The sequence below is a fragment of the Dama dama genome, chromosome 28 (genome assembly GCF_033118175.1).
Source record: "Dama dama isolate Ldn47 chromosome 28, ASM3311817v1, whole genome shotgun sequence".
In the NCBI taxonomy this organism is placed as follows: Eukaryota; Metazoa; Chordata; class Mammalia; order Artiodactyla; family Cervidae; genus Dama; species Dama dama.
The window spans coordinates 26,236,801-26,258,235 of record NC_083708.1 but is presented as its reverse complement, the minus strand read 5'-3'; the positions used below and the strand labels follow the sequence as shown (position 1 = coordinate 26,258,235).

Genomic DNA, 21,435 nt, shown 5'->3' with positions numbered 1-21,435 from the left:
TACACTGGTCATAGGAAACACCCTCTTCCAACAACACAAGAGACAACTCTGCACCTGGACAACACCAGATGGTCAGTACTGAAATCAGATTGATTATATTCTTTGCAGCAGCAGATGAGGCAGCTCTATATAGTCAGCAAAAACAAGACCGGGAGCTGACTGTGGCTCAGATCATCATCTCCTTATTGCAAAATTCAGACTTAGAGAACGTAGGGAAAACCACTAGGCCATTCAGGTATGACCTAAATCAAATCCCTTATGATTATACAGTGGAGGTAACAAATAGACTCAAGGGACTAGATCTAACAGACAGGGTGCCTGAAGAACTACGGACAGAGGTTCATAACACTGTCCAGGAGGTGGTGACCGAAAGCATCCCCAGGAAAAAGAAACGTGAAGACAAATGGTTGTCTGAGAAGGCCTTACAAATAGCTGAAAAAAGAAGAGAAGCGAAAGGCAAAAGAGAAAATGAAAGATATCTCCAACTGAATGCAGGGTTTCAGAGAATAGCAAGGAGAGAGAAGAAAGCCTTCTTAAGGGAATGGTGCAAAGAAATAGAGGAAAACAATAGAATGGCTAAGACTAGAGATCTCTTTAAGAAAATTGATGATACCAGAGACAGGCACAATAAAGGACAAAAACATCAAGGACCTAACAGAAGCAGAAAAGATTTAGAACATGTAGCAAGAATACACTGAAGAACTGTACAAAAAAATCTCTTAATGACCCATGTAAGTGGTCACTCACCTAGAGCCAGGCATCCTTGAGTGTGAAGTCAAGTGGACCTTAGGAAGCATTATTACATACAAAATTGCTGGATGTGATGGAATTCTAGCTGAGCTATTTAAATCCTTAAAAAAAAAATGATGCTGTTAAAGTGCTGCAGTCAATACCCAGCAAATTGGGAAAACTCAGCAGTGGCCATAGGACTGGAAAAAGTCAGTTTTCATTCCAATCCCAAAGAAGGACAATGCCAAAGAATATTCAGATTACTGTACAATTGCACTCATTCCACATGCCAGTGAGATTATGCTCAAAATTCTGCGAGTTAGGCTTTAGCAGTATGAGAATTGAGAACTTCCAGATGTTCAAGCTAGATTTAGAAAAGGCAGAGGAACTGAGATCAAATTGCCAACATATGCTGGATCATAGAAAAAGCAAGGGAATAAAAAAAAAAAATCTACTTCTGCTTCATTGACTACACTGAAGCCTTTGACTGTGTGGATCACAACAAACTGTGGAATATTCTTAATGAAATTGGACTACCAGACCACATCACCTGCCTCCTGAGAAACCCATATGCACAACAAGAAGCAACAGTTAGAACTAGACATGGAACAACAAACTCGTTCCGAACTGGGAAAGAAGTACGTCAAGGCTGTACACTGTCACTCTGTTTATTTAACTTCTATGCAGAGTACATCATGTGAAATGCGAGACTGGATGAATCACAAGCTGGAAGCAAGATTGCCAAGAGAAATATCAACAACCTCAGATATGCAGATGATACAACTTTAATGACAGAAAGTGAAGAGGAACTAAAGAACCTCTTGAAGGTGAAAGAGGAGAGTGAAAAGGCTGGCTTAAAACTCAAAAGTCAAAAATCTAAGATCATAGCATCCAGTCCTATTACTTCATGGCAAACAGATGGTGAAAATATGGGAAAAGTGTCAGATTTTGTTTTTTTGGTCTCCACAATCAATGTGGACAGTGACTGCAACCACAAAATTAAAAGAAACTTGCTCCTTGGAGGAATAGCTTTGACAAACCTCAGTGTATATTAAAAAGCAGAGACATCACTTCACCAACAAAGGTCTATATAGTCAAAGCTATGGTTTTTCCAGTAGTCATGTATGGATGTGAGAGTTGAATCATAAAAAGGCTGAGTGCTAAAGAACTGATGTTTTTGAACTGTGATGGTGGAGAAGACTCTTGAGCATCCCTTTAGACAGCAACGAAATCAAACCAATCAGTCCTAAAGTAAATCACCCCTGAATATTCATTGGAAGGACTGGTACTGAAGCTGAAGCTCCAATACTTTGGCCACCTCATGCGAAGAGTTGACTCATTGGAAAAGACCCTGATGCTGGGAGGGATTGGGGGCAGGAGGAGAAGGAGACGACAGAGGATGAGATCGCTGGATGGCATCATCAACTCGATGGACATGAGTTTGAGTCAACTCTGGGAGTTGGTGATGGACAGGGAGGCCTGGTGTACTGTGATTATGGAGTCGCAAAGAGTCGGACGTGACTGAGTGACTGAACTGAACTGAATGCTGGGAAAGACTGAGGACAAAAGGAGAAGGGGGTGACAGAGGATGAGATGGTTGGATGGCATCACTGACTCAATGGACATGAGTTTGAGCAAACTCAGGGGGATAGTGAAGGACAGGGAAGCCTAGCATGCTGCAGTCCATGTGAGTTGCAAAGAGTTGGACATGACTTTTGACGGAACAACAACAAAGTGGGTATTTTCCCCCACGTATTATGTATTTTAGTTCCAGAATTTCTATTTAGAGAGAAATCTCTGTATATAAATATACTGTTTCTATTTCTCTGCTGAGATTTTCTATATTTTCATTCATTATGAGCATATTTTCATTTTCATCATTAACATGGTTATAACAACCATGGGGCTTCCCAGGTGGCACTAGTGATAAAGAACCCACCTGCCAAGGCAGGAGACATATACAGACGTGGGTTCAATCTCTGTGTCAGAAAGATCCCCTGGAGGAGGGCATGGCAACCCACTCCAGTATTTTTGCCTGGAGAATCCCATGAACAGAGGGGCCTGGCAAGTTACTGTCCATAAGGCTGCAGAGTTGGCCATGTCTGAAGCGACTTAACACAGCCCATAACAGCTATATTAAAATCCTGTTAGTTGCAAAATTTGAGCTATCACCAAATCGATTTCAGTTGATTTTCTCTTCAGAATGAGTAACATTTTACTGAATCTTCATATGTGAGTTATTATGGATTTTAATCTGGATATTACCATTTTTATAATATAGTAATAAAAGTATTATCAATTTTATGTTATTCAGAAGAGTGTTGGCTTTTCTTTTGTTTAGTTTTAATAAGTAGATGCCTTAGCTGGATTCAAACTGCAAATCAAATTCTGTCCCTTGAGAATGGCTCAAATCTCCATTTGGTTTTCATAGTTCTCATTCTACAGCTTGGAGTCTGCCCTGTGCATCTTTGTTTCAAGGCACAGCCGGATATTTTGGCCAACTTATACACAGATTTGGGGCTTTTCCTCTCTGAGTATCTCCATTTTCATATTCTCCCCTTATTTCCCACCATCTGTGGTTTCCCTGAGCTCTGTCATCTTGTTCTTTTGGTCAGAAACTGTGAGTTTTTATTAGCACTTACATCCTGCATGCAATATGCCATTTCCTTCTTTTCAGTGTCAGACCTTCTCAATTTTTGACTACACTTTTCTCACTCTCCAGTGCCCTCGGGCTTTTTCTATTTTTGCCTAAAGTTTATAGCTGTTGTTTGTAAAAGTGTTGGTCTGACAGAAGCTTACTTGGCTATTTCAGAAAACAAAATCTACCTCTGTTGTTTTAATTGAAAGTATTCAATGCATAAGTCCTATTTTATGTGAATGCTTATTACTTCTATAACCTATTCTGTGCTGCATCCTTCTGGGCTAAAACTCTTACTGCCTCATGTCTGTAGTATAAGCCTGGTTTTTATCCTATGTTCCACCGGCAGATTATCCTTCTTGGTGTATAGCTGTGGCCATGTTATTTCCTAAAGATTATGCAAGAGAATGATTCTGGTCATGATATACCCTTCCTTTGTAGTGTTCAACATCTCTTCATTTCCTAAAGAATAAAGTCCAAGAGTGTGATGTGATGGATAGGACACCACCTTTTGAGTCAAGTAAGTCTGGCTCTGAGTTAAAGATCTATCACTGACCAGCTTTTTTGACCAAACTTAAGCAAAATATTTATCTGAATATTGAGTTTTAGCATTTGTTAAACAGAGAGAATAATATCTATCTTAAAGAATCATTATGAGAATTGATATATGTAACAAAATCTCTCTCTTAGTGCTTGGAACATGGTTGAGCTTCCCCGGTGACTCAGCAGTAAAGAAACTGCCTGCAATGCAGGAGATGCAGGAGACACAGGTTCGATCCCTGGGTCAGAAGATCCTCTAGAGGAGGGCAGGGCAACCCTCTCCAGGATTCTTGCCTGGAGAATCCCATGGACAAGAAGAGCCTGGCAGCCTACCATCCATAGCGTTGCAAAGAGTCGTACATGACTGAAGCGACTTAGCACACGGTCAGTGCTCAGTGACTGGTAGCTACTTTAAATAGGAGACACTAAAACAAAATTGTTGCTCCTGGATTCAAGGTCTTTTTTTCATCTTGTTATGAAGTAATTTCCTATTTTCACATTAAAAAAAAAAAAAATTCACCTACACAATTCAGACCACACTGTTCTCTATAACCCAAACATGTCTCACACTTGCCCAGCACAATAGCATTGTTCAAATCATTTTTTCTTTTCTCATATCTGCTTGATGAATTCCTAAATATCCCTCAAGGGCTACCTTACATATTATATCTACACTGAATTCTTCTATGATATTCCTTCCTTAGAAATCTTTTCAGCATAATTTTTATTTCTTATGTACCTATCACAGTCTAGGTCATGTTCTAGTACTTCATAGGCTTATATTAAAACTGCCTTATTTGCTGAATTATTAGCTCCTTAAATGCCAGGACTCACTCAAGTCGAGTATATTTGCTAGATGAATCAACAAATAGGATATATACTGCTGATAGAAATCATGACTGAGATTATAAACCCTAAAATCTTAGTTTGGTCATGCAAATGGTAACTATTATTTCTATGATTTGAGTTTTCTATGATTTAAGGAGACATTAATATATATGAGCTCAATAAAAGATTAAGTTCTCTTCATATTTATAAATATTAACATCTCTGGATGATTCAAATTGCCAGCTGAACCTAAACATTCAAATGAAGACATCTAATGGAACCTGGACTTCAGGGACAGTCTTAGGACACCTTTGGAGTGGGGGAGGCAGAGAATGAAGCATTTTTTTCTTGCACTTTGATAAATTGCTGCTGCTGCTGCTAAGCCTGGGATTCTCCAGGCAAGAACACTGGAGTGGGCTGCCATTTTCTTCTCCAGTGCATGAAAGTGAAAAGTGAAAGTGAAGTCGCTCAGTCGTGTCCGACTTATAGCGACCCCATGGACTGCAGCCTACCAGGCTCCCCCGTCCATGGGATTTTCCAGGCAAGAGTACTGGAGTGGGCTGCCATTGCCTTCTCCAAGTTTGATAAATTAATACAAAGAAAATATCTGAGTCATAGTAATGAATGCAGTGAATAATACAGTACAATTTCTGTGCAAGTTTATATCAGCAATAGTATCTGTTCACAGGTCACTGATTCTTCAGAAATTCTCATAGAATGACTGTGGTTCAGTTCAGTTCAGTACAGTTGCTCAGTCGTGTCTGACTCTTTGGTGACCTCATGGACTGCAGCACACCAGGCCTCCCTGTCCATCACCAACTCACGGAGTCTACCCAAACTCATGTCCATTGAGTCAGTGATGCCATCCAACCATCTCATCCTCTGTTGTCCCCTTCTCCTCTCACCTTCAATCTTTCCCAGCATCAGGGTCTTTTCCAATGAGTTACCTCTTCCCATCAGTAGCCAAAGTATTGGAGTTTCAGCTTCATATCAGTCCTTCCAATGAACATCCAGCAAAGATCTCCTTTAGGATGGACTGGTTGGATCTCCTTGCAGTCCAAGGGACTCTCAAGAGTCTTCTCCAACACCACAGTTCAAAAGCATCAATTCTTCAGTGCTCAGCTTTTTTTATAGTCCAACCCACGTCCATACATAACTACTAGAAAAACCACAGCCTTGACTAGATGGACCTTTGTCAGCAAAGTAATGCCTCTGCTTTTTAATATGCTATCTAGGTTGGTCATAACTTTCCTTCCAAGGAGTAAGCATCTTTTAATTTCATGACTGCAGTCACCATCTGCAGTGATTTTGGAACCAAATAAATATATAACGTCTGTCACTGTTTCCATTGTTTTCCCATCTATCTTCCATGAAGTGAAGGGACCGGATGCCATAATCTTAGTTTTCTGAATATTGAGCTTAAAGCCAAGTTTTTCACTCTCCTCTTTCACTTTCATTAAGAGGCTCTTTAGTTCTTCTTCACTTTCTGCCATAAGGATAGTGTCATCTGCATATCTGAGGTTATTGATATTTCCCCCAGCAATCTTGATTCTAGCTTGTGCTTCGTCCAGCCCAGCGTTTCTCATGATGTACTCTGCATATAAGTTAAATAAGCATGGTGACAAATTACAGCCTTGACATACTCATTTTCCTGTTAGAACTGGACATAGAACAACAAACTGGTTCCTAACTATTGCTTCCCGACCTGCATATAGGTTTCTCAAGAGGCAGGTCAGGTGGTCTGGTATTCCCATCGTTTTCAGAATTTTCCACAGTTTATTGTGATCCACACAGTCAAAGGCTTTGGCATAGTCAATAAAATAGAAATATGTGTTTTTCTGGAACTCTCTCGCTTTTCAATGATCCAGTGGATGTTGCTAATTTGATCTCTGGTTCTTCTGCCTTTTCTAAAGCCAGCTTGAACATCTGGAAGTTCACGTATTGCTGAAGCCTGGCTTGGAGAATTTTGAGCCTTACTTTACTAGCGTGTGAGATGAGTACCATTGTGTGGTAGTTTAAGCATTCTTTAGCACTGACTTTCTTTGGGATTAGGATGAAAACTGACCTTTTCCAGTCCTGTGGCCACTGCTGAGTTTTCCAAATTTGCTGGCATACTGAGTGCAGCATTTTCACAGTATCATCTTTTAGGATTTGAAATAGCTCAACTGGAATTCCATCACCTCCACTATGACTCTGGTAGTAGGATGAAAAGTGAAAGTGAAGTCGCGCAATCATGTCTGACTCTTTGCGGCCCCGTGGACTGTAGCCTGCCAGGCTCCTCCATCCATGGAATTTTCCAGGCAAGGATACTGGAGTGGATTGCAGTTTCCTTCTCCAGGGGATGTTCCCAACCCAGGAATCAAACCCGGGTCTCCCGCACTGCAGGCAGACTCTTTACGGTCTGAGCCACATAGGATATTAATAATCTTACTTTGGATTGTTTGAACAAAGGACCAACTCTTTTTGCATTTCCCTACAAATCACTTTATGTCTGTGGTTAGATACTTAAGAGTTTCCTGCAAGTACATTTTGCTTTACCAAGTTTTTCTCCAAATAAGACAAGAGCCAACAAATGTGAAATCTTCTTAAATGAATCTAAATTTTGAAAGGAACAAACATACTAAAGTTCCAAAAGACAAAGATAGAAGAAGCGGGAATGTGGTGGCTAAGAGGAACAATTCACAGGTTATTTTAATGCCTTGAGTTGTGGGGAAAAGAAGCTCATGCAAAGAGATTTTGAGACTGTGGCAGGTCAAGGTCATAGGCCCACTAAATGTGGAGTCCAAAATAAAAGTGGTTTATATATTATATTTATAAAGCATTCCTTCTGAGTAGTTTAAATACATTAATTATCTCCTGGGCCAGGGTCTTTGTGTAAAGGAGCACACCACCCGTATGTTCACAGCACTACTGACAATAGCCAAGACATGGCGACAACCTAAATATCTATCAACAGATGAATGGATAAAGAAGAAGTGAATACATATATATAACAGAATATTATTTGGCCATAAAAAAGAATGAAATAATGCCATCTGCAGCAACATGGATGGACTCAGAGATTATCACACTGAGTGAAGTCAGAAAAAGAAAGACAAATAAATACCATATGATATAATTTGTATGTGGAAACTAATATACAACACAAATGAACATTTCTACAAAACAGAAACACATTCACAGATATAGAGAACACACCTGTGGTTGGTTGCCAAGGTAGAGGGGTTTGGAGGAGGGAAGACCTGGGAGATAGGGATTAGCAGATGCAAACTATCATACCTAGAATGGATAAACAAGGTCCTACTGCATAGCACAGAAAACTATGGTCAATATCCGGTGATAAAACATAATGGAAAAGAATATGAAAAGGAAATTATTTATGTATTTACTGTATTACTGAGTCACTTTACTGTATAGCAGAAATTAACACAACATTGCAAATCATGCCTCAATAAAATTTTTAAAAATTAAAAATAAAATACAATGCTGGCTTCCTCTTAATGAATTTAAAATTAAAAGGCACTGAATCTAAAAGTTTCTATAATTTTTTAAAATACAGAAAACTTCCTCTCTTCCCAAAAGGTTCTGGAAAAGGTTTCCACATTAATCATCACATTTAAAGAGAATTATATTGCATAAATAGAACATGAAGACAAAATTATTTTCAATTTTGACTCATTATCTAATGATCAAAGAGATATCATTTGGTTCCTGTGCTAGGGTTGGGTGAATTTCCTCAGGTTTACAAATATTCTCAGCTTGTTTCCTGTTAGCAATTATAATATTCTATTCCTGTTAAAAACAGAAGTTTTCTACCAAATAACTTGTTTTTCTGTACTTCTGGAAGCGAGTGGGACTTTTTGAAGATTGTGGGTAAAGGGTTTTAACTAATTATGAGATATGTTTCTTCTATTTCTGCAAATTCCTAAGCCTCAAATATCTTTGTCATGAGATAGACAGAATATTTCATTTTCACAGTATGTGCTCTAGAACAAATGTAGTAAGTAGAGAAAGCATTCAGTTCTTTGACCTGGTAATTTCACTTCACCTGAGGGAAAGAATCCAAAATTCCTAAGTATTCATGCTTAGAAAGTAGAATGCATAGATTTTGCAAAGTCCTGTTCTTTTACGGAGGTCAGTATCTCTGAAAAGCACTACTACGTTGGTGATGAGAGCATCACCAACCATTTTAGAGATGCTAAAATGACAAACTAGAATCTGACACGTGGTTTGGGGAGGGGGACAAGGAATCTGCATCAGCACATTCCCGGCATTGAGTTGTACCTTCAAAACTTGCGGTACAAAAAATAATTGCTAGGAAAAAATGTATGATAATTGTCAGTGTTTCCTCTCCCTTTTTTGATGAAAAACTGCCTTTGTGCTAGAATCAGGGGGTGACATCATTACAAACAAATGGCTACAGAGTTAAGACCTGATTTTAAATTCTGATTCTGCTATTTAAATGTAATGTAGCCTTACATTTCTTAACATCCCTTGGGTTCCTAGACTACTTGTGAGGATTAAATGAGTCAGTGCCTGGTACATATCACTCAAATAATCCTCAATTAATAAATGATATTTTAAAGTTGGCCTGGCTCATTATAGATGCATACAAATATCAGAGGCCTTTCCCTTTGACGTGACTGACAATGAACAGAAACAAAGGACACAATACCACAGACCCTCATGCATAGACCCAAGATGATTTCTTCAGGTTTTCACTTTTTCTCAGACCCACAAGACACAACTTTTTCTCTTTTAATGTACTGCAATGTTATTTCAATCACACAAACAAAGTTAGCATGCAGGAAATTTAAATGAAATGGTAAGGTAAAATAGCAGAGAACCAAAAACTCTAAAAAGGAAGTACACCTAAAGCATGAGAATTCAACATTCGTTAGTGTTTTACCTCCAGTTTTGATGGATACTTGATGCTTGCAAGTGAAAGTTACTCAGTCGTGTCAGACTCTTTGTGACCCCATTGACTACACAGTCCTTGGAATTCTCCAGGCCAGAATACTGGAGTGGGTAGCCTATCCCTTCTCCAGCAGATCTTCGTGGCCCAGAATCGAACCAAGTCACCTGCATTGCAGGAGGATTCTTTACCAACTGAGCTATCAGGGATGCTTGCAAAGTTTGAAACAAACTTGGAGATCATGATGACTATTCTGAAGAGATTTCAGCACCAGGGTGAAGATTTGTACATTTGGTTGGCTTGCAATTAAGATACAGCTTTTTGGATAAGTATTATCTTAGTATTTGTTGAACTGTCTTTATTATTCAAACCATATAGGTACAACTCACACGTATGGCAATTCTGATTTTCCAAAATGCCTTACTTCTACTTTATCATTATTTTTGGTTTACAAACCTCATGCATGCAAATAACTATTTATCCTGTGAAATTTATAGGTGAAATATTGACTTCATTTAAAAAAGGAGAAAAGCTGAAAACAGCAAACACAGCTACTTAGTGCTTGCTCTTGTGCCACATGCTAGCTTCAAATTCCTGCTGTTCTAGAAGGATCTAGGCTTATAAGGCTCTTCAGTTTTATAAGCTCCATAGGGGCTGGGACCTAAAAAAATTCATGATTTGCACACAATTTAACATCAGCTATTAATGTAAAACTGTGTGTGCTAAGTTGCTTCAGCCATGTCCAATTCTTTGCGACCCCATGGATTATACCCTGCCAGGCTCCTCTGTCCATGAAATTTTCCAGGCAAGAATACTGGAGTGGGGTACCATTTCCTACTCCAGGGGATCTTCCCAACCCAGGGATCAAACTTGCATCTCTTATGTCTCCTGCATTGGCAGATAGTTTCTTTACCACTAGCACCACCTGGGAAGCCCACTACTACCTTTCGTAAGCTAAGCTGAAAGGTTAAAAACACAGTCTGTTGGCCTGTCTCATATAGAAGACTAAGCTTTTTAGCAGTGTGTATGGTCAAGTTAAATTTATTAGTCCCTAATAAAATAACGAGCTCAAAAGCTTGGAGGGTTTTTCACAGAATAAAAATAAATGAGCATTACCTAGTGAGGCTAAAAGGATATTCTCTTAACTCCGGCTAAAGAAAACTAGCAACAATTTGCCAGAGGGAACAAAATCAAGATTAGAAGCTGTCGCCATAGAGGTAGTGTAGTGAACTTCAAAATCTTGACACAATAAGTAGGCAATACTTAGGGTTGCTATTTAAAGTAAAAGCCTTTTTTCCTTTCCCTATAAATCCTGTTTGTGCGTTAGCTGTAAAACAGTGGTTCTCAGCTTTGGCTGCATACTCGAATCACCTGGGGAGCTTTAAGAACATAGTGAGGCCTGAATGCTACTCTCAGAGACTATGGTTTAATCCACCTGGGATGCCACTGGGCAAGGAGACTTTCTAAAGCTGTTCAGGTAATTCTCATGTGTAGCCAAGGTTGGGGGGGGCGGGGTGGAAAAAAACACTGCTCTAAGGCACTTTCTGTGGAAATACACTGGTAGAATTCCAGGCAAATAGGGCAGTAATATTTACAGTGTATATCCTACAGTTTAGGAATCATATCAAGTGACTTTACATAGTGTAAAATGCTCTGTGGCTTAAGTGTCTTAGACAAAATGTGATTTATTGGCTCTCGTAACTAAAACGTCTAGAGGATACAGCAGAGCTGACTTCAAAATCTTAAATCATTAGGTGATCAATGTCTCACTTCTCTCCCATCTTGGTTTCAGTTTTTCTAGTTGGCTCCCTTCTAAGACAAGGTGTCCCTTCAGAGCCAGAAGATAAATCAGCAACTCTCAACCCTGCATTCTACTCACATTTGAATTGATAAGAGGAGAGTAAGGGTTTCTTTCTCAGACTCTGAGCAGAAGTCTCATTTGCTCTGAGTGGATCAGAGACTGTTCAAGATCCCAGAAGCTGTAATTCACAGCCAGGCCTGTCTGTCTATCGGGCTCATACACTTTTTTTTTTTTTTTTTTTTTTACTATACATCACTGTCTCAAGAGAAAATGAGCAATGATTTGGTTAGGAGAAAATCTCTCTCCAAGTGAAGACTTTGAAAAATAAAGAGAATCCCAACACTCTGCTTATATATTTGAAAACATCTCCCAACTCTTGCTGGAGACAATTTTCTCTCTGCTGTGCTGCGTCACTTAAGTCGTGTCCAACTCTCTGTGACCCTATGGACCTTGGCCTGCCAGGCTCCTCTGTCCTCTTCTCACTGGTGTGCAAATCCCTGTCCTTCCTCTTCTTGTTCCAGAGCCAGTTCTGTCCAAACACCTGCCAGGGCTGTGTCCTCAGCTGAGAACCTCAGTGACAAAAATAACGACCTGTACATTCATTGGTTCTAAAGTAGTAATTTTCACATTTCTGTTTGATAATGCCTGTACTGGTTTCCTGTAGCTGCCATAATAAAAAAAAAAAAAAAGAAAAAAAGAAAAAAAAAGCCACAAACAATGGTAAAGGATTCTTTCACAGCTCTGGAGGTCAGAAATCTGAAACCAAGGTATGGGCAGGGCCATGCTCCATCTAGGGACTCCAGGAAAGAATTCTTTCCTGCCTCTTTCCTCTCTAGGAAGCTCTATGTTTCCTTGGCTTCTAGAAGCATAACTCTAATCTCAGTCTTCATCTTCACATAGTCTTCTCCTCTGCCTCTTATCTTTGAGCTCTTATAAGGACAGCTACCCTTGGGTTTAGAGTATACCCAAATAATCTACAATGGCCTCAATTTGAGATACCTTGATTACATCCACAAAGACCGTTTTTCCAAAGAAGGTCTTACTCACAAGTTCTGGAGACACTGATATATTTGGGGGTCCACCATTTAACCCACCACAATGCTCACTACCCTTCAGCTTCTGGCAATTTTATCCTGGGAAGTAAAACATGCTTTATGTTTTCACTTGAGAACTGTTCTTTGGCTCGTCACATGCATGAGGGTACTTCAGGGGAAGGAGCAGAATGGACACCTCATCCACAGAGAAAGGGGACACACTCAGCAGTGAGGACAGGGTGATCCCTGGGCATGTATGACTTATCAGGAGAAGACTGAAATTCCTCAGGGCTCAACCTGCATCACTGAACTAAAAAATGTAAGTAGAACAGTAAATATAGATGAAGAGACGTAATTCTTCAGATCTTCACGTTGTAGAGGATAATGACTGTGTAATAAAAGAAAATTTGAGGATGCAAATAAAAGCAAGAATGAAACTGTATTAAAACGCTAAGTGACAGAAACTCAACCCAAGCTGGTTTAAGAGAAAAAGAAGGAAGGTAGGGAAGGTATTAGGGAATCTCACTGGTGGTTCAGATGATAAAGAATCTTCCTGCCAATACAGGAGACATGGGTTCGTTCCCTGGGTCAGGAAGATTCTCTGGAGAAGGAAATGGCAACCCACTCCAATATTCTTGCCTGGAGAATTCCATGGACTGAGGAGCCTAACAGGCTACAGTCCATGGGGTCACAGAGTCAGACACGACTAACACTACTACTAGGGAAGGTACTGACTCATGAACAAGAAAGTCTAAAAAGGTGGTACCATCTTCAGGGTCAGCGGAACCCAATGATACAAGTGATGTGAATTTATCAGAAACGTGCTCTTGTCTTCTCTTGTTATTCTCATTGGTTTTCTTCTGTGTTATTGCTTCACTCTTAGACATGCTCCCTGATAGGGTAGGAGAGATGGCACCAGACCTCTGCAAGTTCTCTCAGTCCTAGTTATGTTCAACCACAGACAGAGACACTCTCTTCTGAGGTCCAGTCCAGTTCTCCAACATGGACTCTTGATTGCTTCTACTTGAAATAGGGCCTTTCCCTTTTACAAATCACTGTGTTTAAGGGGATGAAGTACTGTGATCGGTCAACTTAACATCACCAGGAAAGTCAGTTCCCAAAACAAAAGTGGTAATCTTGTTATCAGAAGAAGGAGAAAGGGGTGTCAAACAGGTAAATATAAATACTTGGTTACATGCTTTTAAGAAGAGAAAACCTCCCTGGACTCTTAAGTAGAGACATCTGTCTAAGGGATCAATAGAAGTAATTAGCGAGCTTACTTACAGATAGCCAATTCCAGATGTTGAAGGAAAGAGAAAAAGGCATTTTGCTTAAATGATGATCCCTGTAAGGTCAATAGTGTAAGAGTGCATAATTTGTCCAATGTAGAAGAGCAAAAGTGTGAAAAAGAACACTGGAATAAGATTTAGGTGATCTGAGACTTCTACCTGGTTCTGCTACTTACCAGCAGATAATATCATTTCTTTGTGGCTTTAAGACTCTAAGGGTTACACAAATCAAAGAAGAAAGAAATAAAGCAAGCTCATTCTAATGCTTAAATACCAATTTTCTTATGAGATGTCAGAATGGTTTGAAGTGAAAGGAACAGGTTTAACAAAAGATTTTTCTCATAGGGACAGCATTACTTTTTAAAAATCCTAACTGTGAGGAAGTCTTACAAATTATAGCCAGAGTATTATTTATTTTATGCACTTTCCCAGAGGCAGGGGACAGAGCTGCACTTTTTAATGCAAGACCTTTAATTCTCACAAGAAACTATTCAAGAAGTTTGATTCCATTTGTGGCACTTGTCTGTCTTGAGTCAGCTATATAGATCTTCAAATTAGAGGTTTGAATTCTGAGACGATCACTTAAGCAAATGGCTGTAAGTTATTTAAATAAAAGGTGAAATCCATCATTGCATTTCCTCACTAGTTCTTTAATATAGATTAAGTGGCTCATTTGTATGGCATCATTTCTTAAAATTTTCCATTTTAACTTCTTAATTTCGAAAAGCCAGTTTTGCTATATTTATTTTGTCCTAAACTAAGAATTAAATCACTAAGATGCATCATGCACATATTAAAAATATCAAGTAGGAAGAAAAGTCATTTCCTTGAGCCTCTTCTGTAATATTGATCTGTGTTTGCCTCCTCCATCTTCCTGACACTAAAGTTTCCTTCATTCCACTAAGGCACTAAATACAATCATCAAAGTGTCTAAACATAAATCGCAAAGTCATAGTTGGGCATAATTTCTTTCTTTCCTTGGGACACATCCTCTCCTAAAAATCTAAGTTTTAAACTACACAGGGAGCAGTTCGATGGCAGATTTGACACCATGTCATGGGTTTCCCTCCCTGCCACAGCAGGGGGCTGGGTACCTGGACCAGATTCTGCTCTTCACTAAGGCTATGGCCCTAGTGACCAGGGAGGAAAAATGCTACTTCTCAGGATTCAGGAACGTGGAATCCTAAATTATAGTCCTTTGCTTTATTTTGTATCTGGAGAGAGGCAGCTGTTCAAAATGAAAGCAAGGAGGAAATTATCTGGTTCATTTCAGAGGACCAAACAGTTGGATAGGAACCAGTGATACATCAAAAGTATTTTCAGAATTCTTCTATAGTTTATCTGACTTTGCTTTCACTTTTTTACAATTTGAAGTTATAACAAAAGGAGAAAAATCATTTTCATTGAGCACCTATTTTGTGCTGCAGATACTTGATGTATTGTGGCCTCAGAAAAACTTAGAAGTATTATCTACATTTTAAAAAGGAGGACAGGTTAATTAACTTGGCTAAGGTTAGACAGAAACCATCAAGTGTCAGATTCAAGTGTGTCTCATTCTAAAGTCCCTACTCTTTTTAGTTCTTTGGCCCATTTTTTGATTGGGTCATTTATTTTTCTGGAATTGAGCTGCAGGAGTTGCTTGTATATTTTTGAGATTAATCCTTTGTCTGTTTCTTCATTTGCTATTATTTTCTCCCAATCTGAGGGCTGTCTTTTCACCTTACTTATAGTTTCCTTTGTAGTGCAAAAGCTTTTAAGTTTCATTAGGTCCCATTTGTTTAGTTTTGCTTTTATTTCCAATATTCTGGGAGGTGGGTCATAGAGGATCTTGCTTTGATTTATGTCGGAGAGTGTTTTGCCTATGTTCTCCTCTAGGAGTTTTATAGTTTCTGGTCTTACATTTAGATCTTTAATCCATTTTGAGTTTATTTTTGTGTATGGTGTTAGAAAGTGTTCTAGTTTCATTCTTCTTTTTACATTGTCTTCATCAAAATGTATATATAATAAGATTTACTTTGTATTACCACTTGAAATAGAAAAAAAAATATTTTGTGCTTTTTACATAACTATCTGTGTGTGCATGTGCTCAATTGTGTCCTACTCTTTGCAACCCCATGGACTGCAGCCCACCAGGCTCCTCCTGTCCATGGAATTTTCCAGGCAAGAATGCTGGAGTGGGTTACCATTCCCTACACCAGGGAATCTTCCCAACCCAGGGACTGAACCTGCATCTCTTATGTCTCCTGGACTGGCAGGCAGGTTCTTTACCACTAGCCCTACCTGAGAAGTCTAACTATCTAAAGAAGAAATAATTGCCAGGACCGACGTAAGTAGGAATATAGAAAGTAGACTAAAAGCAGGGGTGATGGGTCATATTCCAAAAGTCCCATTCAAAAAGCTCTCTTCCAAGTTTGTGGGAGTTCGTCATGATCAGCTTTGAATTGATGAAATTCTGACACTTCTCACAAAATATGCAGTAAATGCATCACTGAGTGATCATATCAAGCGGCAGGTCCTAGGTCACCTAAGCTGTTATCGTCAACTTTATACAGTGGAGATCCATGGGCCCAAGAGGCAACATTTACATACCCACGTATATAAACCCATATATTTAGCACACATTTAAAGATGAGTCAGACATCCTGGAAATACATTCTGTGAAATGATTCATACATAACTGAATGATTCCTGTATGTAAACAGTAGTCTAAAAGAGGAATTCCCAAATATCAAGAAAACTGACAGGCCCCTTCTTATTCTGTGAAATGCCGTATTTCACAAAGCATACTAGATTATGTCGAAGTACATGGCCAGGTAGATTTTTTTTTTTTTTTTTTTCATTTAAAAGGTTCATAGCCACTACATACAGAATACCATGTTACACAACAATTTTCACTTGTATTAGAAATGTATAACCAACTCAAATAGTGATATGAATTTCCTTCTCAAAATAAGTTATGTATAACTTAATTACAAGAAAACATTCAGAAATTACAAGTAGTAATAGGGCAAACCAAGGAAGATAATGTGTAAACAGCTAAAATTTGCAAATCACTGTATCAGGGAGAAAACATGAGCTTTGGAATAAGATAAGTATGAGCTAAGTCCAGGTCCTAGTTGTACTTTAGCAAGTCACTTAATCACTTAGCTTCAGTTTTCTTTCACTCTATATAATAATGCTCTTGCCAACAGACTGTAGTGAGAATGAGATGAGATAATGTCTATAAAGGTGTCAACAGCTATCTGTTTCCATCCATCACTTTTCTTTATTCAGCGTAAGCCCAAATCCTCAATCATCCTGGCTGGCACTCTAGATTGTGTAAACTAAAAATCCCAGGTACTTGTGGGTACCATATTCAACAGGATGCTCCATCAGGACTCTTAGATACTTCTGCCTTAGTGTTCTATGATTCTCATATTTCCTATAATACACTCCACTCACTGCCTCAGTACCCTCAGAGTGCCTTTCTCCAGGGACATGTGCATATATACACATACACACACACACACACACTCATGCTCACACATACATGTCACATGTGCACTTGGAGAAGGGAATGGCAACCCACTCCAGTACTCTTGCCTAGAGAATCCCATGGACAGAGGAGCCTAGTGGGCTGCTGTCCATGGGGTCACACAGAGTCACACACGACTGAAGCGACTTAGCATGCATGCATGCATGGGAGAAGGAAATGGCAACCCACTCCAGTGTTCTTGCCTGGAGAATCTCAGGGACAGAGGAGCCTGGTGGGCAGCCATCTATGGGATCGCGCAGAATCGGACGCGACTGAAGCGACTTAGCAGCAGCAGCAGTATATGTGCACTGGAGAAGGAAACGGCAACCCACTCGAGTACTCTTGCCTGGGAAATCTCATGGACAGAGGAGCCTGGCGGGCTACAGTCTATGAGGCCACAAGGGTCAAATAGGACTTAGCAACTAAACCTACCACATGTGCATACCCACATACATTTTATGCACTTGTGCCCACACATAATCACACATGCACACACACACATGCAGAAGAAAATGACTGTAGCCTCACAGACCAACTAACCATTTCCTTTCTAAATTATCTTGTTCAGTTTATACCTTTGCCCATAATTCCCTTCTTACTTTAATATTCTCTGTTCTTTAAGGCCTAAAGTACCAACTTCTCTATGAAGCCTTTCATGATAACTCAACCAGATGTGACCTTCTTAACTTCAAAAGTGTTTTCTTCTTCATCTTTCCTAAGGTTACAGCCATGTTCTACCTTATGATATAATTCCTCTTGTTGTTTGACTGGATATCAGGTTGTACAGTCTTTGAAGGCTATAATCATGCCTTATTTATATTTTATCCTTCACAGTGATGGCCTTCATTATCTTGAAGAACTGTAATCTTAGTTAATTTTCCTGAAACAGGCCCTTGCAGGTTCCCAGGAACCAAGGCGTATTTAGAATACAAATAACTTGAGGATGGATAGTTTAATGATATACAGCTAATTTTATATCAATGCACTATATTCAATCTAGGAAAGAGACAGGATCTAACTAGTTCTCTTCAATGTCTAGTATAAGATTTTCATTTGTAATCCAACTAAACAGAGGTTGTGGGTTTGTGGTCCTAAACTCAGGATTCCTCAAAAGTGGGCTATGCGTATTATAGCCATATAATACCCTGAGTATTATAGACTTCTTTCCAATACTTTCACTGGGCTTCCTATATTCATGCTCCATTCTCTAGTGCTGAAGCATTCAACTTTCAGGCATAAATGCAGTTGACTTGCATATATTTATAAGGGAGAACAGTATGAAAGTGTTAATATTTTTATGAAATTTCCATGTGAATATTATTGTGAAGATATCCCACAGGCCTCTGATTCCATCCTGTGGGGTTATAAAGACTGTATGCATTCTGCAGACAGGCAGGCTCCAAATAAGACAAGCGGCATGACTAAAGCGAACATGCTCAGTCCGTTTTCCAAACTTGCGCATCAAATAAGTCACTCTTCATGGAGGCGGTGCGGCTAAGTGGCAGGAAAGAGAGACTTGAGAGATACATTTCTCCCATCCTTTTTCCTGAGGAGGAATGAAATGGAATTTTTTTTTCCATTTGTGAAAACCTGAAGAATGGAAAATGAGTACTTTTCTCCTAATATATTGAGTCTAAATAGTAAGTCCCAGAAATATAATAATTCTGAGAAGAGTGAGCATCAGAAGTCAATCAGAATAGTCCTCCCCAAATTAATTTCCTCAGACACTGATAGACAGTTTATCTTTTATGTCTAGAGGCTCTGAAATTATTTCTCAGACTCCACCAGTCCCCAAATTCATAGTCTATCCTATTTCCTATCTCAAATGATGCCCCCAAAATTAGTGTATCAAAATTTTTTAGAATTTATTTTGGCTCACAGCAAGAAATACCTTGCCCACATGCACAGGAGAAATACTGTCTTCTGTTTACATTGAAGAAAAGTACCTTGGAATGTAAGAAAAACTATGCCTACTTGAGATCACTGATTGAACACAAGTTTCTTATTCGTTTCCTTTAGCTGCTTTGCTTTTGGTTTAAAAATGACAAACATTAAAACCTTTTACAACGTTAAGATACTGCCACAAAATTATATACTATCCAGAAATCCATTTTAGTCAAAAGGAAAGGTTAAGCCAAATTATAGAGACAGAGCTCACATCGCCACGTTCATTTTAAGTACATGAAACCTACTGACTCAATAAATGTCAATTCAGAAGCTGTATTTCTTGGATACTGGCCATATCCAAGAGACATTTATGCCAATTAGTTATTGAATATATTTAGACTGTAGGTACTATGCTGATGTGCACTGCATACTGGGTCTCAGAAAGCAGTCAAGTACAGAAGGACTGTCAGGCCCAGGATGTGAATCCAACCCATGCTGATGGGAAGTTACAGGCATGAATACAACTAGCATAGGAAAAAGTGCCATGTAGGTACCATGACTCTGTGTATTGAGTCTGAGGTGTTAGATCAGAGTAAAGAGAAGAAGGTTTAGAGCAGGGTGGATAAGCCAATATTGTGTTCAGAAATACATACAGGCAAATGTAGGCTCTTTACACGTAGGTAGAGGTCAGGATTGGGTGCAGGGGGAGTTCCATACACAAACTGAGTAACCAGGGAATGAATCTGGGCACTGATACCGAAAGAACACATCAAGACTGTCCTTTACTGTAGAGAGAAACATCCCAAAGTGCTGGGACATTTTCTCAGCTGTGTGTTAAACCACAGTTATTGGTAGGATTCTTCAGACAAAAATGGTTAATTATTACAAATTGTCAGAAATCTCATTACGTCAATATCCTACAAAGTCTTACCACTAAGACCAAATTCATCCTCATTCAAGGTAATGATTCCCATTATACTTCTCTGGTCCTCAATTATCTGGAAAGGGAAGGTTCTTATCTCCTCTATATTACAGAATGAGAAAGTAATGTAGAGCATGATGCCCATGGCCATGAGTTCAATTTTTTTATTCACCATCTTTTACTTTTCTCACCAGCCCTGAAAGCTTAGTTCTCATCAGTAAACAGGGCAGAGAAATTACATAGTTACCTGGATAATTTAGACCAGGAGAAGAAAAAGCAATTGCTATGAAGTATATGAGCTCTTTCAAATTTTCCTGAACACGAAATAATTTTACTCTTTACTTTTTTCTCATTCTCAGTGATCTCAGACAGACACATATATCTCTCTTTATGGAAAATGATTAACATGGGCTCAACTAGGGAGAAATCAAATTATACAGTTAATAAAAACTAAAGCTTCAATTCATGCTAAGTGACAATACAGTACCAGGAAAAATTAATTACTGCATTTTAGAGTGAAAGGAGTCAGATATGTCAGGTTTGAATTTAGCCTTAGGATCTTACAGCAAATTTTAGTTCTTTTGTGATTGAATTTTTAAAGTACAAAGTTACTGAAAACCATGTAGGTTTCCGTGTTGGGGAACCAGAATGCTTCTGCATGTCATTTTGTGCATCCTAAGTCATTTCAGTCGTTTCTGACTCTGCGACCCTATGAACTGCAGTCCACCAGGTGTCTCTGTCCATAGGATTCTCCAGGCAAGAATACTGGAGTAGGTTGCCATACCCCATCCAGGGGACCTTCCTGACCCAGGAATGCACCCTCGGCTCTTAGGTCTCCTGCACCGGCAGGCGGGTTCTTTACCACTAGCGCCACCTGGGAAGCCCTGGCATGCCACTATGCTGTTCCCCAAACTCTGCAAGGACAAAAGCTCCTGTCTTTGGGATCTTGTGCTACGTGCCTCTTCATTTGGCCATTGGAAAACTGCTGTCAGGCAAGGGGTTTGCTCCATTCTGACCTATTGTGACTGATCAAAAATCTATTTCATCATACAAGCCATCTAAAGAATTTGCTTTCTCAGACTTCAATTCATGATTTCTGGCAGAATTGTGGGAAAATAAAAGAGAACCCTGGACTCTAGAACCCTTGAGCCTTCTGTTTCTTACTGACCCTGGAAACTAGAGGGTGTGGAGTCACCCATCACTGCTGTCACTGGCTCCAGCACCACGAGGACCACCAAGACAACCAGAGCAAAGCTTCCATGTGACCCTGGAACTGCACTGTCAGGAAAGAAGCCTAGGTCATCCAGTCTGCTTCAGACTTTCCTGGAGAAATTACAA

At 39.3% G+C, this 21,435-nt stretch overlaps 1 protein-coding gene across 1 annotated transcript in view; it reads left to right on the top strand.

The window, feature by feature from the left end:
* NKAIN2 (sodium/potassium transporting ATPase interacting 2) overlaps positions 1-21,435 on the top strand; it is a 1,132,096-nt gene that overhangs the window by 929,753 nt on the left and 180,908 nt on the right. The gene's annotated exons all lie outside the window — the stretch shown is intronic.